We start from the raw sequence: 17,135 nt of genomic DNA, 5'->3' as shown, positions 1-17,135 counted from the left end.
GTGCAATGGGGACATTGCACACGTCTAGTACGAGGGGGTCGTTGTACGTCTTCTTATTTGTTTGCATTCGTCTATGTCTTGCATGAGTAGCAGTGATGGTGACATTAGTGAATTGGTAGCCTATGATGATTGTGGGATGAATGAACTGCATGTTACTTAGTCGTATCACACGTTATGAATACCCCAGTGAAATGAAATGTTTATTTTATATTCGTACATTGTGGGTATTATTAGTAGTGTACACGATATTCGAGTTTAAGAATCTGTGGGAGGAACTGGAATAACATGAGATGCAAGTCGAACTTGAATGAATTTTGTTGACAGTCGCGACCGACCAGTGACATGAAATAGCGTAGATCATTTGAACCCACCGGAATAAATTTCGTCCCAATTGTGCATAATACCTCAAGAGTTATCCATAAGACAACTAAACAAACATTCCATATACTCAAAATTTAGGGAGTACACTTGAGAAAATTATGCACCAAGAAAAAAAAAAGAAAAAGAAAAAAGAGAAGTATTACAACAAGAGTGTTGTAAATGAAAAAAGGGGATGTAAGGTGTGGGGGAGCCAAAAAAGGATGAAATCCTATCCAAAGGCTAAATAGATGGAGAAGTAAGGCGTTGAGGAATGTCAGATAAAAATTCTGACAAGTGCATAATGAAAATGATCAGTGTACGTCCCATCTTCTTTAGCCGTTCGAAACCTCATGACATGGACTCCCTAATGCCTGGTGTACAACCTTGAAAATTAGCCGTTTTGTGTTCACTTGTTGTTCACGACTAGAAACTGAACTCGGGATAGGGAAACTTGCATTGAACTTTTGATTTGGTGGCTCGCATGATTTGCAAATGAAACTGTTTGAAGCACGAGCTAGTGAGACCCACAGCACACACACGACCACACATTCTGGTCAAAATCAAAATGTTATAAGGTGCTTTAAAAAGGGTGTATTGGTGAATGTTGTGATTTGACTAATTGGATGTGGTTCAAACACCCGCTGAGGCAGGAGATACCGGTTTGCTACTTCACCATCAGTTTCGTTAGTTTAATTCTTTTATTTTGTGTTCATTTCGTATTTTGGTTGTGGGTTGTACCCTATTTTGCTTGAGGGCAAGCAAAAGGTTAGTATGAGGGGGTTTATATGTGTCGTTTTTGCGCATTCTGTTGCATTAGTTTTAGTTGTGTTTGCATTGTGCATGCATGCTTTTCATTTACATTTTGTTCATTTTAGAGTAAACATTTGCATTTTATCATATCTCACTCGGGCATGATGAATTTGCAGGAAAAGTGGCCGGAAAACCAAGAATGGAGCAAAGTGTACAAAAGAGAAGGCAACGGACAGAATGAGCGGCACCCGAGCGATAGAAACTACCGCCCGGGCGCGAAAGATGAATAGCTGAAGGATTTTTACAGAAGAGTCCGCGCTCGAGCGGTAGTTTTCTACCGCCCGAGCGCGAAGGCCGCACATCCAAATGAACTTTACAGAAGGTATGGCGCTCGAGCGGTACTTTTCTACCGCCCGAGCGCCACCTATTTTTGGCAAGATTTGTGCAGCCGATTCTTTACCTTAATTTGAGGAGGAGAGTGATATGGAAGGTTTGGTGGACGTTTTTGGGGGCATTCAGACAGAATTCTTGAGCCGTCAACGAGTTTGGAGAGCACTTCCGCTCTTGGTTTGAAGATTTGAAGATTCCGGGCATCGTTTCTTGCGTTTTTCGTCAACTCTAGTATTTCTTATTTAGTTTTGTCATTTAAACTTTGCTTTGTTTATTTTGACTATGAATTTCAGTAGCTAAAACTTTATTATTTGTTGGGATTAAAGGGGATCCTACCCCGAACGTTGAGTTGAATTAATTTATATTTCGATTGTGCGTTATTCTTGATTTTACTACTATTTTACTGTGTCATTAAAGCGTAGCTAACTTTAACGACGTTTTCATATCACGAGTGAGTTCGAGAGAATAACGAGTGATAGGATCGAGTAGTATAATTCGCGGATATACAATTTACATAGATGTATGAAATTGGATACGTGCCGATAGTCATAGTCCTTAGGGTCGAAAACTAGGTGATTTCATAGGTCGAAATGCGATTTGCTCTTGATAAATAATTAAAGATAGTTAACTACTTCATTGAGTAGAATTAGTTTGGCATAGCTCGAGAGAGTGTGTTCAATAGATTAGGAAATCCTGTCAAGAGCGTAGATCACGATCGAACGAATTAATTAATGAACGAGGGGTAGGTGAACCGAGATTCCCAACAAATCCATTTCTCATTGAATTTTAACTCAACATTTTCGATTAAATTCTCATTCATTACTTGTTGAATCATTTTAATTGCATATTTATTTGAGCATAGTAGGAATAATCACACAACTCAATTTTCGTTGCTAACTGTTAAATAACTGAAAATAACAATTGTAAAACACAGTCTTCAGTGGAACGATACTTGTACTCACGTACACTATATTATAATTTGACATCGTGCACTTGCGATTAATTTTTGAGCATGCAAAATAATATTTTATTGGGGATTTCACTGTGCAAGTTTTGCTCGATCAATATCTCTGAAGTTCCTGAGATTGGACCTGATAAGATCAGAGATATGACAGAAAAGGTGAAATGGATTCAAAAGAAAATGAAGGCAGCACAGGACATACAAGCCAAATATGCCAACCTCAGACGACGACCGTTGGTATTTGAGACTGGAGACCGTGTATTCTTGAAGATTTCTCCTTTCAGAGGTGTTGTCAGATTCGGCAAAAAAGGGAAATTGTCTCCAAGATATGTTGGTCCTTATGAAATTCTCGAGAAGATAGGAGACCGTGCCTATCGACTCGCATTACCGCCTTCATTATCAGGAATACATGACGTTTTTCATGTATCTATGCTGCGGAAGTATCTCCCTGATGATTCTCACGTTATTCAGCCAGAGACCGAGCTGGATGAGACATTGAGTTATGTCGAGAAACCGATTCGGATTATCGATCGTAAAGAAAAAAGGCTCAGAACAAAGACGATTCCTCTTGTGAAAGTTCAATGGACTCGTCATGGCATTGAAGAAGCTACTTGGGAAACTGAATCAGATATGAGACAGGAATTCCCAGCATTATTTAACTGATGTTATTTTTCATACAATTATGTTATACGTTTCCTTCTAATATGATTGGATTGCCTGTGATTTTGGGGACGAAATCATATCTTAGGAGGGGAAAAATGTAATGTCCGAGATTTTATATCATGTTAATATGAGATTCTTGATTATGAATCGATATAATTATAGACGGGCTATTAGGAGACCAGATTGGCCAAAACATATGAAGGGTGCAATTTTGAGACAGAATTATTGGCGCCCGAGCGGTAGAAAATAACCGCCCGAGCGCCAATGTGCAACGGGAGCATGCTTCGGGCAGAAGATGTCGCGCCCGGGCGGTAGTTTGTGACCGCACGAGCGCCATTGTGTAATCCGAAGGAGCTCGGACAGAGAATGCCGCGCTCGAGCGGTAGTTTAGCACCGCCCGAGCGCCGACCGAAATTCATGAAAAATAGACACGTATCATTAACCGAGCAACTTGATATATATATACGTATATCTTGCTATATTCTTCAAAAACCAGCAGAAGAAATCGAGAAAAGGTTTCTGTGAAAGAGTGAAAAATCCTTAATCCTTACGCCTTTATACTTCAATCCGTCCGTCCGAATTGTAATCTAACTTCAGTACTGCAATCCTATCAACGTAGGCTACAACTTGACGTAAGTTTTGCTACGTTTTGACATGCTTTGAAATTATGTCATTGTCAGAATTGAATAGGATTCATATATGATGTTCTTGACATGTTAGACATCATAGAATCGAAGTCAGATTGAGAAACAGACTGATTATGGAATTGTTATGATTTTCTGATTATATTGATTTGAAATCGGACAGATTTAGATTATGAATGAGTTACAGACTATATCAGATATGAGTTATGATTTGTAATTGAGGTATGTTGATATGATAGTGACGGTGATACTGAAATTGTTCCGTTATACCGTGATTGGAATTGAATCCAGAATAATCAGATTCAGTGTTGAATTGAGAATAGAACATTGATATTATGATTCTCAATATATCGTTTCAGATTTACAGAGACAGTCTTGAGTTTAGAACTGATATTGCTTCAGACCGAGACTACAAACGGAAGGTATAATTCAATGTAGTATTGGGAGATCGACTTGAGTCGGTTTAGACTTGAGTTTCCCTAAAGCACATACTTTATTTTATTGCATTGATTTGATTGATATACTTGTTCTCTTGAATTATAGATAGCAGTTATTAGACGAGTAATCTTGTGACATAAGTGCCTGATAGTGGTGGGATCGCCACGGGCACATTGCACAATGTCACAAGATAGGATATTGACGATAGAACCACAGTCCATGACGGTTAGGTCAGGACACTGGATGTTTTGTTATATCGACGTGGATAGAACTGGAGTCTTTTCTATTACTGTTGGTCGATATATGAATACCACGTCTGGAAACCGGGATCCCTAGACTAGGATTGAGTCTAGTCTGAGTCGTGGAGTCACGAGCATTGTCGACAGTTTGATATTGATTATGTTTCTGATTTTGATACATATTACAGATATTTGTTACATGTTTTTATACTGTTTACATGATTGCATGTTCGTTGATTTATACTGGAATTATATTCTCACCGGAATTATCCGGCTATTGTCTTGTTTGTATGTGTACATGACAACAGGTGGGACAGGATCAGGGTCCAGAAGATGAGGAGAGATCGTGATTGAGTGGAGACTTCGGACTTTGATGTATATAGAGTTTTGACACTTGATATTTAGATGTCGAACCTTAGTTTTACTGATTTGTAGACGGTACAGGACTTGTACTTTATTTTATACTGAGTTGTATATTAGTTTGATTTCATTACATTCCGTATTTTAAAAAGGAAAAAAAATTTATGAACCTAATTACTTGATTAGCAAATTGATCCTGATGACGATTAAGAATTGATTAGCGTCCGGGTCCCCACACAGGTAAATCATATTTTTCATTTAAACTGTTTTGAACAGTTTACTTTATACTAAAAATATTAATTTGAATAAAAAGTGCAAAATTATTAACCAGACTATTTCCATGGCTCTGATACCATCTGAGACTTGGAATCAAAGTGAAACTGATACGTGGCGTTGTTTTACCAAATTTTTCCTTAGTGGCTTTCGCATACAAGGAGATTATTGGTTTCCAGCCTATATACCATCTTCAACTCATACTGAGCTAAGAAAAGGAAGAATTTAAATTCATAAAAAATCACCCATAAACGCCTCAAACGCCATTTCTTGGCTAAGCAGGCTGACGGGGCTACAACATGAATTTATTTTTCCTTGTTAAACTCGAACCTTGTGTTTACCATTTCCTAGGAACTCGGTACTGCAGTCAGATTCAAAATCAGACGGACGGATTTTTCACAGAGACTTTTCTCGACTCTTTTCTCGGAAAAATGAAGGATTTTCGTACGTTTTGTGTATATATATATATATACATTCATGCATGTAAAGCAAATGGCGAACTCTACGCGCAACACGTCTCGCGCATATGCGCGACATCTACCGACGAATATGCGCGAGACCATATGTCTCGGCGCGTGATGTTCACAGTGCCTCGCGCATATGCGCGCCGTCATTCGGCGCATTTCGCACATATTCCTCTGGACATTTCGCGCATATGCGCCCGGCTGGTCGCGCATATGCGCGAGAGCTCATCCTCGCACATACATCTTTTTACGCGTTATCTCAACTCGGGTCTCGGTTAATCCTTTCATAATCATATCAAATTATAAATCAATAATTACAGATTACTAGGATTAAATTTCTGGGCATTACATTTCTCCCCCCCTAAGATATGATTTCATCCCCGAAATCACAGGCAATCCATCATATCAATAAGAAGGTATGTAATAAAACTGAACAGAAATTTACATCAGTGAAATAATGCTGGGAATTCTTGTCTCATATCTAATTCAGTCTCCCAAGTGGCTTCTTCAACGCCATGACGAGTCCATTGTACTTTTACCAACGGAATCATCTTCGTTCTGAGCTGTTTTTCCTTACGATCGATAATCCGAATCGGTTTCTCGACATAACTCAATGTCTCATCCAGCTCGGTCTCGTCGGGTTGAATAACGTGTGAATCATCAGGGAGATACTTCCGCAGCATTGATACATGAAAGACATCATGTATTCCAGATAATGAAGGCGGCAATGGTAGTCGATAGGCACGATCTCCTATCTTTTCAAGAATCTCATAAGGACCGACGTATCGTGGAGACAACTTCCCTTTCTTCCCAAATCGGACCACACCTCTGAAAGGAGAGATCTTCAGGAACACTTGGTCTCCTGCTTCAAATACCAACGGTCGTCGCCGAAGGTTGGCATATTTAGCTTGTCTGTCCTGGGCTGCCTTCATTTTCTTCTGAATCAATTTCACTTTTTCAGTCATATCTCTGATCATATCAGGTCCAGTCTCCGGAACTTTAGAGATATCATCCCAATAAAGAGGGGATCGACATTTCTTTCCGTACAACGCTTCAAATGATGCCATCTCAATACTCGTTTGATAGCTATTGTTGTACGAAAATTCGCAAAGAGGCAATGCATCTTGCCAGTTAGTGCTAAAATCTAGCACTACAGCTCTCAGCATATCTTCCAATGTCTGGATCGTACGCTCAGATGTAACTTACTACCAAGAGCTTGCTGCATACTCTGCCAGAAGTGCGAAGTAAACCGAGGATCACGGTCTGAAACAATCGACTTCGGCACTCCGTGCAGTCTAACCACTTCCTTGACGTAGATATCGGCCATCTGATCATATCGGTACGTCATCTTGTATGGAATAAAGCATGCGGATTTGGTCAATCGATCAATCACGACCCAAATCGCATCGCAACCTCGGGGGGAACGTGGCAACTGTGTCACAAAATCCATGGAAATGTGATCCCATTTCCATTCAGGAATGGACAAACTCTGCAACAATCCTCCTGGTTTCTTCCTCTTAACTTTCACCTGTTGGCAATTTAGACACTTGGCTACAAATTCAGTAACATCATATTTCATTTGTTTCCACCAATATTGTGTCTTCAAATCATTATACATTTTCCTGCCACCAGGATGGATGCTAAAACGACTGTTGTGTGCTTCTGCTAGTATTCGTTGTCTCAAATCCGAAACATTCGGCACAACAAGACGATTATTCACATACAAAATACCATTTTGAACCTGATATTCCAATCGATGTCCAGATTTAACCATAGCAATCGACTTCTATATATTCTGATCAACTTTCTGAGCTGCTTTAATTTTCAAAATCAGCTCTGGTTCCGCTTGAATAGTATATAATCTTATTGGTCTCTGATCTGTCTCAAATACTAATCCAGACAAACAGCAGTCTTCTATCAAATTCGAGACTCCCATAGTCGATAAGGATAGAGAACATACTTTTCGACTTAGTGCATCTGCTGCTGCATTAGATTTCCTCGGACAGTATTTGATTTCACAATCAAAATCCTTCAATAAATCCAGCCATCTCCGTTGTCTCATATTCAATTCTGACTGTGAAAAGAGATATTTCAAGCTTTTATGATCAGAATAGATTTCAAATTTCTCACCTTAAAGGTAATGTCGCCATATCTTCGAAGCAAAGACTATGGCTGCCAATTCAAGATCATGAATTGGGTAACGAGATTCATGGGGCTTCAATTGTCTCGAGGCATAAGCGATAACATGTCCTCGCTGCCTCAACACACAGCCCAATCCTCGGTGAGATGCATCATAGTAAACCATAAAGTCACCAGTACCTGAAGGAATCGTCAACACAGGCGCACTGGTCAATCTTTTCTTCAATTCGAGAAAACTGGTCTCACATTCCTCAGACCAAATAAACGGATCATTTTTCTGAGTCAAGTGTGTAATCGGTTTGGCAATACTCGAAAAATCTTTAATAAATCGGCGATAATATCCTGTCAAACCCATAAAGCTGCGTATCTCTGGTACAGATGTCGGTCTCGGCCAAGAAATCACTGCCTCAACCTTACTGGGATCAACTGATATCCCGTCTCCAGATATAATATGTCCCAGAAATACCACCTGTTTCAACCAGGACTTGCATTTCGACAGTTTGGCATACAGTTTCTCCGCCCTCAAAATTCTTAACACAGTCCTCAGATGATCAGCATGTTCAATCATATTCTTTGAATAAATCAATATATCGCCAATGAATATGATAACAAAGTCATCCAAATATTTCTGAAAGACGCGGTTCATCAATCCCATAAATACCGCCGACGCATTCGTTAACCCAAAAGGCATGACAATAAACTCATAATGTCCATACCTAGTTCTGAATGCTGTCTTTGAGATATCGGAATCCTTGACTCTCAGTTGATGGTATCCAGATCTCAGATCGATCTTGGAATACACAGATGAACCCTGCAACTGATCAAATAAATTGTCAATACGAGGCAATGGATATTTATTCTTTACCGTTGCCTTGTTCAGTTGCCGGTAGTCAATACAAAGTCTCATCGACCCATCCTTCTTCCTCACGAACAGTACTCGAGCACCCCAAGGAGATACACTCGGTCTGATATACACCTTGGCCAGTAAGTCCTCCAACTGTTCTTTCAACTCTTTTAACTCGATCGGTGCCATTCGGTATGGAGCTCTCGAAATCGGAACTGTTCCTGGCATCAATTCAATACTGAAATCGCTCTCTCGCATCGGAGGCAATCCAGGAATCTCATCTGGAAAGACATCAGCAAACTCGCACACCACTGGCAAATCCGCCAATGATGGACTGGATTTCACTAAATCAACTGAATAAACCAGGAATCCATCCGCTCCTTTCTGCAATAATCGAGTCATATTTATTGCAGATATCAAAGGAATTCTAGCTCGAGAACCCTTACCGTAAAATTTCCACTCCTCAGCCATTTCAGGTCTGAATCGAACAATCTTGTGGAAACAATCAACTGTAGCTCGGTACTTAGTCAACATATGGATACCGATAATACAATCAAAATCAGATAAACCAAGCACAATACAGTCTAATTCAATCATATGCCCATCGTACTGCAGTATACAAGATTTCACAGATTTCACTGACATCAAACCTGTCCCTAACGGAGAAGAAACAGACACTACCGCAGACAATGACACAATTGGTAACGCATGACTCAATGCAAACCTTTCAGAAATAGAAGTATGCGATGCACCAGTATCAATCAATACGTATGCAAGATAACTAGAAATAAAACAGTTACCTGCCACAACATCATAAGGTGCATCCTGTGCCTGCTCCTCGGTCAAAGCAAACAGTTGGGCCTGCTGTCTAGGATGTTGGCTCGCTGTCTAGCTTCCTCTTGGCCTCTGCTGTGACTGAGTAAACGGTGCTGGCTGAAAAGAATGAACAACCGATGGTCGTCTACCTGTCTGAGCCGCTGATCCAGATGACTCAGCTGCCTGGGATCCCTGAGCACCTCTCTGGGGACACACTCGGGCAAAGTGTCCATGTTGCTTACAAACGCGGCAGTTGCCGAACACTCCTCGGCAGTGTTCTGTGGAATGCTTCCCTCCACAAGTGCTATAGTAGGGTCCTGTATAACTCTGGCCCTGACCAGTCTGTCTAGAGCCACTCGAACTGGATGAGCTACTTCCAGCTTTCTTGAATTTCTTCCCCTTAGCTTTCAGGAAGTCTTTCTTCCCACTACCACTGCCGCTCTCAAATCGGGGATCTGGTGGAGGCATCTGTGATCTCGGTGCTGAAGGCACAAACGAAGCCTCTCTCTGTCTCATTAAACCGGCTTCGGCTCCCTTGGCTCGGTTCAAGGCATCGGTGAAATTGTTTGGCCTCCCGGTATTCACCAAGGTAAAGATTTCAGGATTTAGGCCATTTATGAACTGGTCCGCAACGGCCTCATCATGTTCAGCTACGTGGGGAGCAAATCGGAGCAGTGTAGAGAATTTGGCCACATATTCCTCAATGTTTAGCTGGCCCTGCCTCAAGTTTGCAAACTCGGCTCCCTTGTCCTTTCTATACGACACTGGAAAGAACCTTTGATAAAATTCATTTCTAAAGACATTCTAGGTGATAGTCGTACCTCGTTTTTCCAAGGCCCGCTTTGTGGTAATCCACCAGTTCATTGCCACATCATATTACTGGTGCCCTATCAGTTTCACCCTCTTCTCATCAGTATAGTCCAAAGACTCAAACAACATCTCGATATCATCTAACCAACTCTCGCATTCCACTGAATTCTCTGTACCCTTCAGAGTTGGTGGATGGAATGACTGAAATCTCTTTAACAAGGTCTCCATTGGAGTGGCTGTAACGTCCATTGGAGGATTTGAAGTACTACCCTGTTCAGGTACTCTTCTCGAAGGCATATCTGATAATCAAAAGGATTAGTAATCCCAATTACAGCAGATCAGTTTCAATCCTCATCGGATCATCTTACAGCTGATCCATTCTCAATAACACATGTTTTCAAATCAAGTCATATAAACAGATAAACATGCATTATAAAGCAGTAAGTCATGCTAGCAATCAAAAGCAGGAAAGAAAACCTCAATCTACCCCGCTCACTAGCTCCTATCTCAGTCTCAAGGATCTATCGCTCTGATACCACCTATTGTGGGGACCCGGACGCTAATCAGTTCTTAATCGTCATCAGGATCAATTTACTAATAGAGTAATTAGGGTCATAAAATTTTTTTTTTCTTTTTAATGCGGAATGTAGTGAAATCAAACTAATATACAACTCAGTATAAAATAAAGTACAAGTCCTGTACCGTCTACGAATCAGTAAAAACTAAGGTTCAACATCTAATTATCAAGTGCCAAAACCCTATATACATCAAAGTCCGAAGTCTCCACTCTATCACGATCTCTCCTCATCTCCTGGACCCTGATCCTGTTCCACCTGTTGTCATGTACACATACAAACAAGACAACAGCCGGATAATTCCGGGGAGAATATAATCCCAGTATAAATCAACGAAACATTCAATCATATAAACAAATATAAAGCATGTAACAGATAACAGCAATAGGTATCAAAATCTGAAACATAATCAATATCAGACTGTCGACAATACTCGTAGCTACACAATTTAGACTAGACTCAATCCTATTCTAGGGATCCCGGTTTTCAGAAGTTGGCATTCCTATATCGACCAACAGTAATAGAAAAGACTCCAGTTCTATCCACATCGATAAGGTATCGATCACCAGAAATAGAAAAAGGTCTGATTCTATCCACACCGATATGGTATCGATCACCAGTAATAGAAGGAACTCTAATTCTATCCACACCGATATAATATCGATCACCAGTAATAGAAGAAGCTTCAATTCTATCCACACCGATACGACATCGATCAACAGTAATAGAAAACACCCAAATTCTATCCACATCGATAGCCAATCATCCAGTGACAGACTTTGGCACTATCGCCAATACACTATCTTGTGACATCGTGCAATGTGCCCGTGGCGATCCCGCCACTATCAGGCACTTCTGTCACAAGATTACTCGTCTAATACCTGTTATCTATTAATCAAGAGAACAAGTACATCAATCAAATCAATGCAAATATCAATGCAATAAAGTAAAGTATGTGATTTAGGGAAACTCAAGTCTAAACTGACTTAAGTCGATCTCCCGATACCACATTGACTTATACCTTTCGTTTGTAGTCACGGTCTAAAGCAATCTCAGTTCTGAACTCAAGACTGTCTTTGTAGATCTGAAACAATATATTGAGAATCATAATATCAATATTCAATTCTCAATTCAACACTGAATCTGATTAATCCGGATTTAATTCAAATAACAGCATAACGGCACAATCTCAGTATCTCCGTCAATACCATATCAACAGACATCAATTACAAATCATAACCCATATCCGATACAATTTGTAATCCATCCATAATCCAAATCTGTCCGATTTCAGATCAATATAATCAAAAAATCATAACAACTCAATAATCAGTCTGTTTCTTAATCTGACTTCGATTCTATGATGTCTAACATATCTAGAACATCATATATGACGTGTATTCAATTCCAACAACATCATAATTTCAAAACATGTCAAAACGTAGTAAAACTTACGTCCAGTTGTAGCCTACGTTGCTAGGAACTCGGTACTGCAGTCAGATTCAAAATCAGACGGACGGATTTTTCACAACTTCACAGAGACTTTTCTCGACTCTTTTCTCGTAAAAATGAAGGATTTTCGTACGTTTTGTATATATATATATATACATTCATGCATGTAAAACAAATGGCGAACTCTACGCGCAACACGTCTCGCGCATATGCGCGACATCTACCGGCGCATATGCGCCAGACCAAATGTCTCGGCGCGTGATGTGCACAGTGCCTCGCGCATATGCGCGCCCTCATTCGGCGCAAATGCGCGAGGTACTCAAATTTCTGCCCAACTCTCTGCCACCCTCGCGCACATGCGCGGGTTCAGGTCGAGCATAGGCGCGAGGTCCTCTGGACATTTCGCGCATATGCGCCCGGCTGGTCGCGCATATGCGCGAGAGCACATCCTCGCGCATACATCTTTTTACGCGTTATCTCAAATCGGTTCTCAGTTAATCCTTTCATAATCATATCAAATTATAAATCAATAATTACAGATTACTAGGATTAAATTTCCGGGCATTACAAGTATAATTATAACCATGAATTTTAACATTTAATGTTAAAGAATCTAATATATTAATATCAGACAAAGATAAAGATAAATCAGGATAAACATCAAAATATATTGGACCATGTGCCAGACTAGATTGAATTATTCCCATAAGGGATTGTTTCCGATTCAAATTTCTACCATCTCTTAAAGCTGCTATGAAGCTTTTTGGTAGTCCTAATGTTAAAGGTCTAAAAGCAATTTGAATTAAACCTATATGCATGAATCTGTAATTTTTCCTATAAGGTAAAATATCTTTATTGTTTAACAATCTAATTATCATTTCATCATTATGAAGAGGTACTGAAGATTCTGTAATTTTAACTACTTGTTTGAAACCAATTCTTTCAAAGGTTCCTAACTTATAGATCATTTTAGAACCTATCTTAGGAATAGTCCATTTATTCAATAAATCTAAATTCTCAGGTAAATCATATTCTTCATTTAAACTGTTTTGAACAGTTTCTTTCATACTAAAAATATTTATTTGAATAAAAAGTGCTAAATTATTAACCAGATTATTTCCATGGCTCTGATACCATCTGAGACTTGGAATCAAAGTGAAACTGATACGTGGCGTTGTTTTACCAAATTTTTTCTTAGTAGCTTTCACACACATAGAGATTATTGGTTTCCAGCCTATATACCATCTTCAACTCATATTGAGCTAAGAAAAGAAAGAATTTAAATTCCAGAATAATAATGAATATAAGATTCTTATTTGGAACTTTTACAAAGCATAAAAGGATTTATAAAAGATAACTCTGAATAGTGAGATTCCACTTCCAACGACTTTAATCATCTTTGATATTAGCTTTTGGGATTTCTTCAAATTTTCGAAAATGTCAACTATTTGAGATAATTGAGGAATATCATCCTCTGGATCCTGTGCATCATGCATCTTCATTAAATGAATAAATTGATTATCACAGGTTTCGGATGCCATAGATTGATCAGATTTTGAATCGGAACATCCAATATTCTGAAAAAGATCCTTCTTCATCTCTTCAATATAAAAACCTCAATCATTTTTTCTTTTGAATAAATCTCAGAATATTTCTGAGAGAGAATCTTGAATGGAATCATAGAGGTCTTTTCCTTTTCTTGTTGATTATGAAATTCTTTTTGATATAATGAAATTTTCTCCTCCATTTGATGAAGAGTGTCATAACCATAGTGTTTACCAGTTTCTGGATCATCTCGTAATAATTTGTGTGGGGCCCTTAGCTCCTAATCGTTATTACAATGCACTTTGATTAGGGTTAACAAATTACAGCGGAAAACGAGTTTAAAATTTCTTTACAATGAGCCCAAAATATTTCTTTTATAATTTAAATAATAAAAATAGTATTTAATCTCACATCATAAACATGCCCACACGTAATCAAAACCAATCATATACAAACAACTCATATCCTCGGGACATGCCCCGGTATATAAATACATATACATATATACTGGGAACAAAATATAAATCTCAACTCAAACAGTGACTCACTCCAAAAGTACCCTCTCCGGTTTCCTGATATCCTGGAGTACCTGCCACTGTCCACACACAAAGACAACAACAGCGCCCTTGGGGGTGAGTAAAGCTTCATATGGAACAACCATCATATATACGACAAGTATCTAAACAATGATATATGGTATGCAATGCATGTATGTCGTGGAGGAATCAGGTCAAATGCCCATCCACTGAGCACATGTCAGAATCAAACGAATCCCTATCAAATCAATGCTCGAGCTGGCACATCGGTCTCAATAAGGGATACTCGTATGATAGCATCGACGAAGCGCCATCAAATCCCAAATCTCATATCAATCGTCGGGGCCACAAATGTCTATGTTTTAAGGGTCATGTAATACCAAACATAGCATTGTATTCACAAACCCCATAATCCAATCAAATCATATCAGGGTATACAAGGATCATAGCTCAACGTGCATGTCATGTATCGATGTATGCATCAAACGATGTGTGTTAACAAAACATTTATTTTATACATCGATATTCCAATGTCAATGTCATGTATGCCACATAAACTCAACAAATAAGGCATATAGACACATATTCTCAATCTAATCAGTCAAATCAATCCGACATATATCATATAATACAGATACCTGTCGTATGTTACCCGGTCGCAACATACCTCAATTCTTCGTTCCAGTTGATGTAGCCTGAAGATATCAGTATAATACTTTATCTACATCAATAACATACTCATTCCAATCAATAACATAATCCAAAATCATTAATATGAGTTTCAAATATCATTTGAAACTTAAAAATTTCATATCAAATCCAAATCAGATCATAATTCAATTTCGACTTCAAAACTTGGTTTCTTGTCGGTTATTCTACCACATATATTTATCAAAATTAATAATAACTGACAAATAATTCTTCAATCTCAATCAAATGATTAAAATTCTCTAATTATAATAAATTGAGAATAATTCAAAATAATATCACTATAATCATCCTTTCTTCGTTAAAATCATACACAATTCAACAATCTTCAATTTCTGTATGATTTAATAATTTATCAGATTTATTCTAAAAATTGAGGAATTTCAAACATCTCCAAAAATATAAAATTTATACCTCAAATCGAAGACCTCGTGTCAACGATCCCAAAACTGAAGTCTGTTCGTTGATTGGATAAACCGATAAGTAGCACGATCGAAAAGAAAAATCGAAATCTTATTTCTCTCACCTCGCCTCACGTCTGTGGTCTTTCTTCAACTTTCGAATTCAATATTAACATCGGTATATCTCTTTGGATCAGTCAAACGATCAAAATTTTTAAAACTCAAAACATGAAACTTCTTTATCTTTGAGTTTTCTACGATATATCCAAATCTCAAATCATTTGGGCTAATATTCGGACAATTATGTTAAAATCCATAACATAATTATCATTTTACCCTTAAAATTAATTCATTATTTTTCAACTTATTTACGAAAATGCCTTCAAAATAAATTGAATATTTTTCAACTTATTTACAAAAATGCCATCGAAGCTATTTTATCTTCGGGGTCTCACATTTCTCCACAACTTAAAAGATTTCGTCCTCGAAATCTCAAACATCTCTATATACATAACATTGACAAACATATAATATGTCACCGGTTATAGTACATATCAAAACTAAAATCAGTAAATGGATCATCATACATTGAATACAATGGAACAGGTGGAATAGAATCAAACAAGTGCGGATATGATTCTCGCATCTTGCTTTCCAATTCCCACGTTGACTCTTCCACACCATGTCGTGTCCATTGCACTCGAACTAGCGGAATCGATTTATTACGCAATACTTTCTCCTTCCGATCTATAATACAAATAGGTTGCTCAACATAAGAAAGAGATGGATCGAGTTCAACCTCATCAGGTTGAAGTACATGTGATGGATCTGGTTCATACTTTCTCAACATACAAACATGAAACACATCGTGAATGGCAGATAAAGCTGGTGGCAATGCCAACCGATAAGCAAGATCACCAACTCGATCAAGGATCTCGTATGGACCAACATATCGAGAAGATAATTTCCCTCGCATGCCAAATAGAACAGTGCCTCTAAAGGGAGATATTTTCAAAAACACTCTGTCACCTTTCTGGAATTCCAAAGGTCGTCTACGTTTATTTTCTTAACTCGTTTGACGATCCTGAGCAGCTTTCATCCGCTGCCGAATTAACTGAACCTTATCATTCATTTCCTGTATCATTTCAGGTCCTGTCAATTGTCTCTCACCAATTTCATCCCAGAATAGCGGTGATCTACATCGTCTCCCATATAGAGCTTCAAACGGTGCCATACCGATACTCGTCTGACAGCTATTATTATAAGAAAATTCAACCAATGGTAAGGCATCTTGCCATCCCATTCTAAAATCCATCACAATCGCACGCAACATATCCTCTAACGTTTGAATCGTACGCTCCGTCTGGCCATCAGTTTGAGGATGATAAGAAGTACTCATAGCCAAACGCGTACCCATCGCTTCCTGAAAACTACCCCAGAATTTAGAAGCAAACCTAGATCACGATCAGATACAATTGAGACTGGCACACCGTGCAGTCTCACAATATTCTCGATGTATAAACGGGCCATTCTCTTATAAGGATAAGTCCGCTCATATGGAATAAAATGTGCAGATTTCGAAAGCCGATCAATAATAACCCAAATAGCATCACAGCCCTTATGCAAACGAGGTAAATGATTCACAAAATCCATAGCAATATGTTCCCGATTCCATTTTGGGATTTCGAGACTATGGAGTAATCCTCCAGGTTTCCTTCTCTTGACTTTCACTTGCTGGCAGACAAGACATTTCGAAATAAACTCAGC

Source organism: Primulina tabacum, chromosome 12 (genome assembly GCF_025594145.1).
Source record: "Primulina tabacum isolate GXHZ01 chromosome 12, ASM2559414v2, whole genome shotgun sequence".
Classification (NCBI taxonomy): domain Eukaryota; kingdom Viridiplantae; phylum Streptophyta; class Magnoliopsida; order Lamiales; family Gesneriaceae; genus Primulina; species Primulina tabacum.
This window is presented reverse-complemented; position numbering follows the sequence as displayed.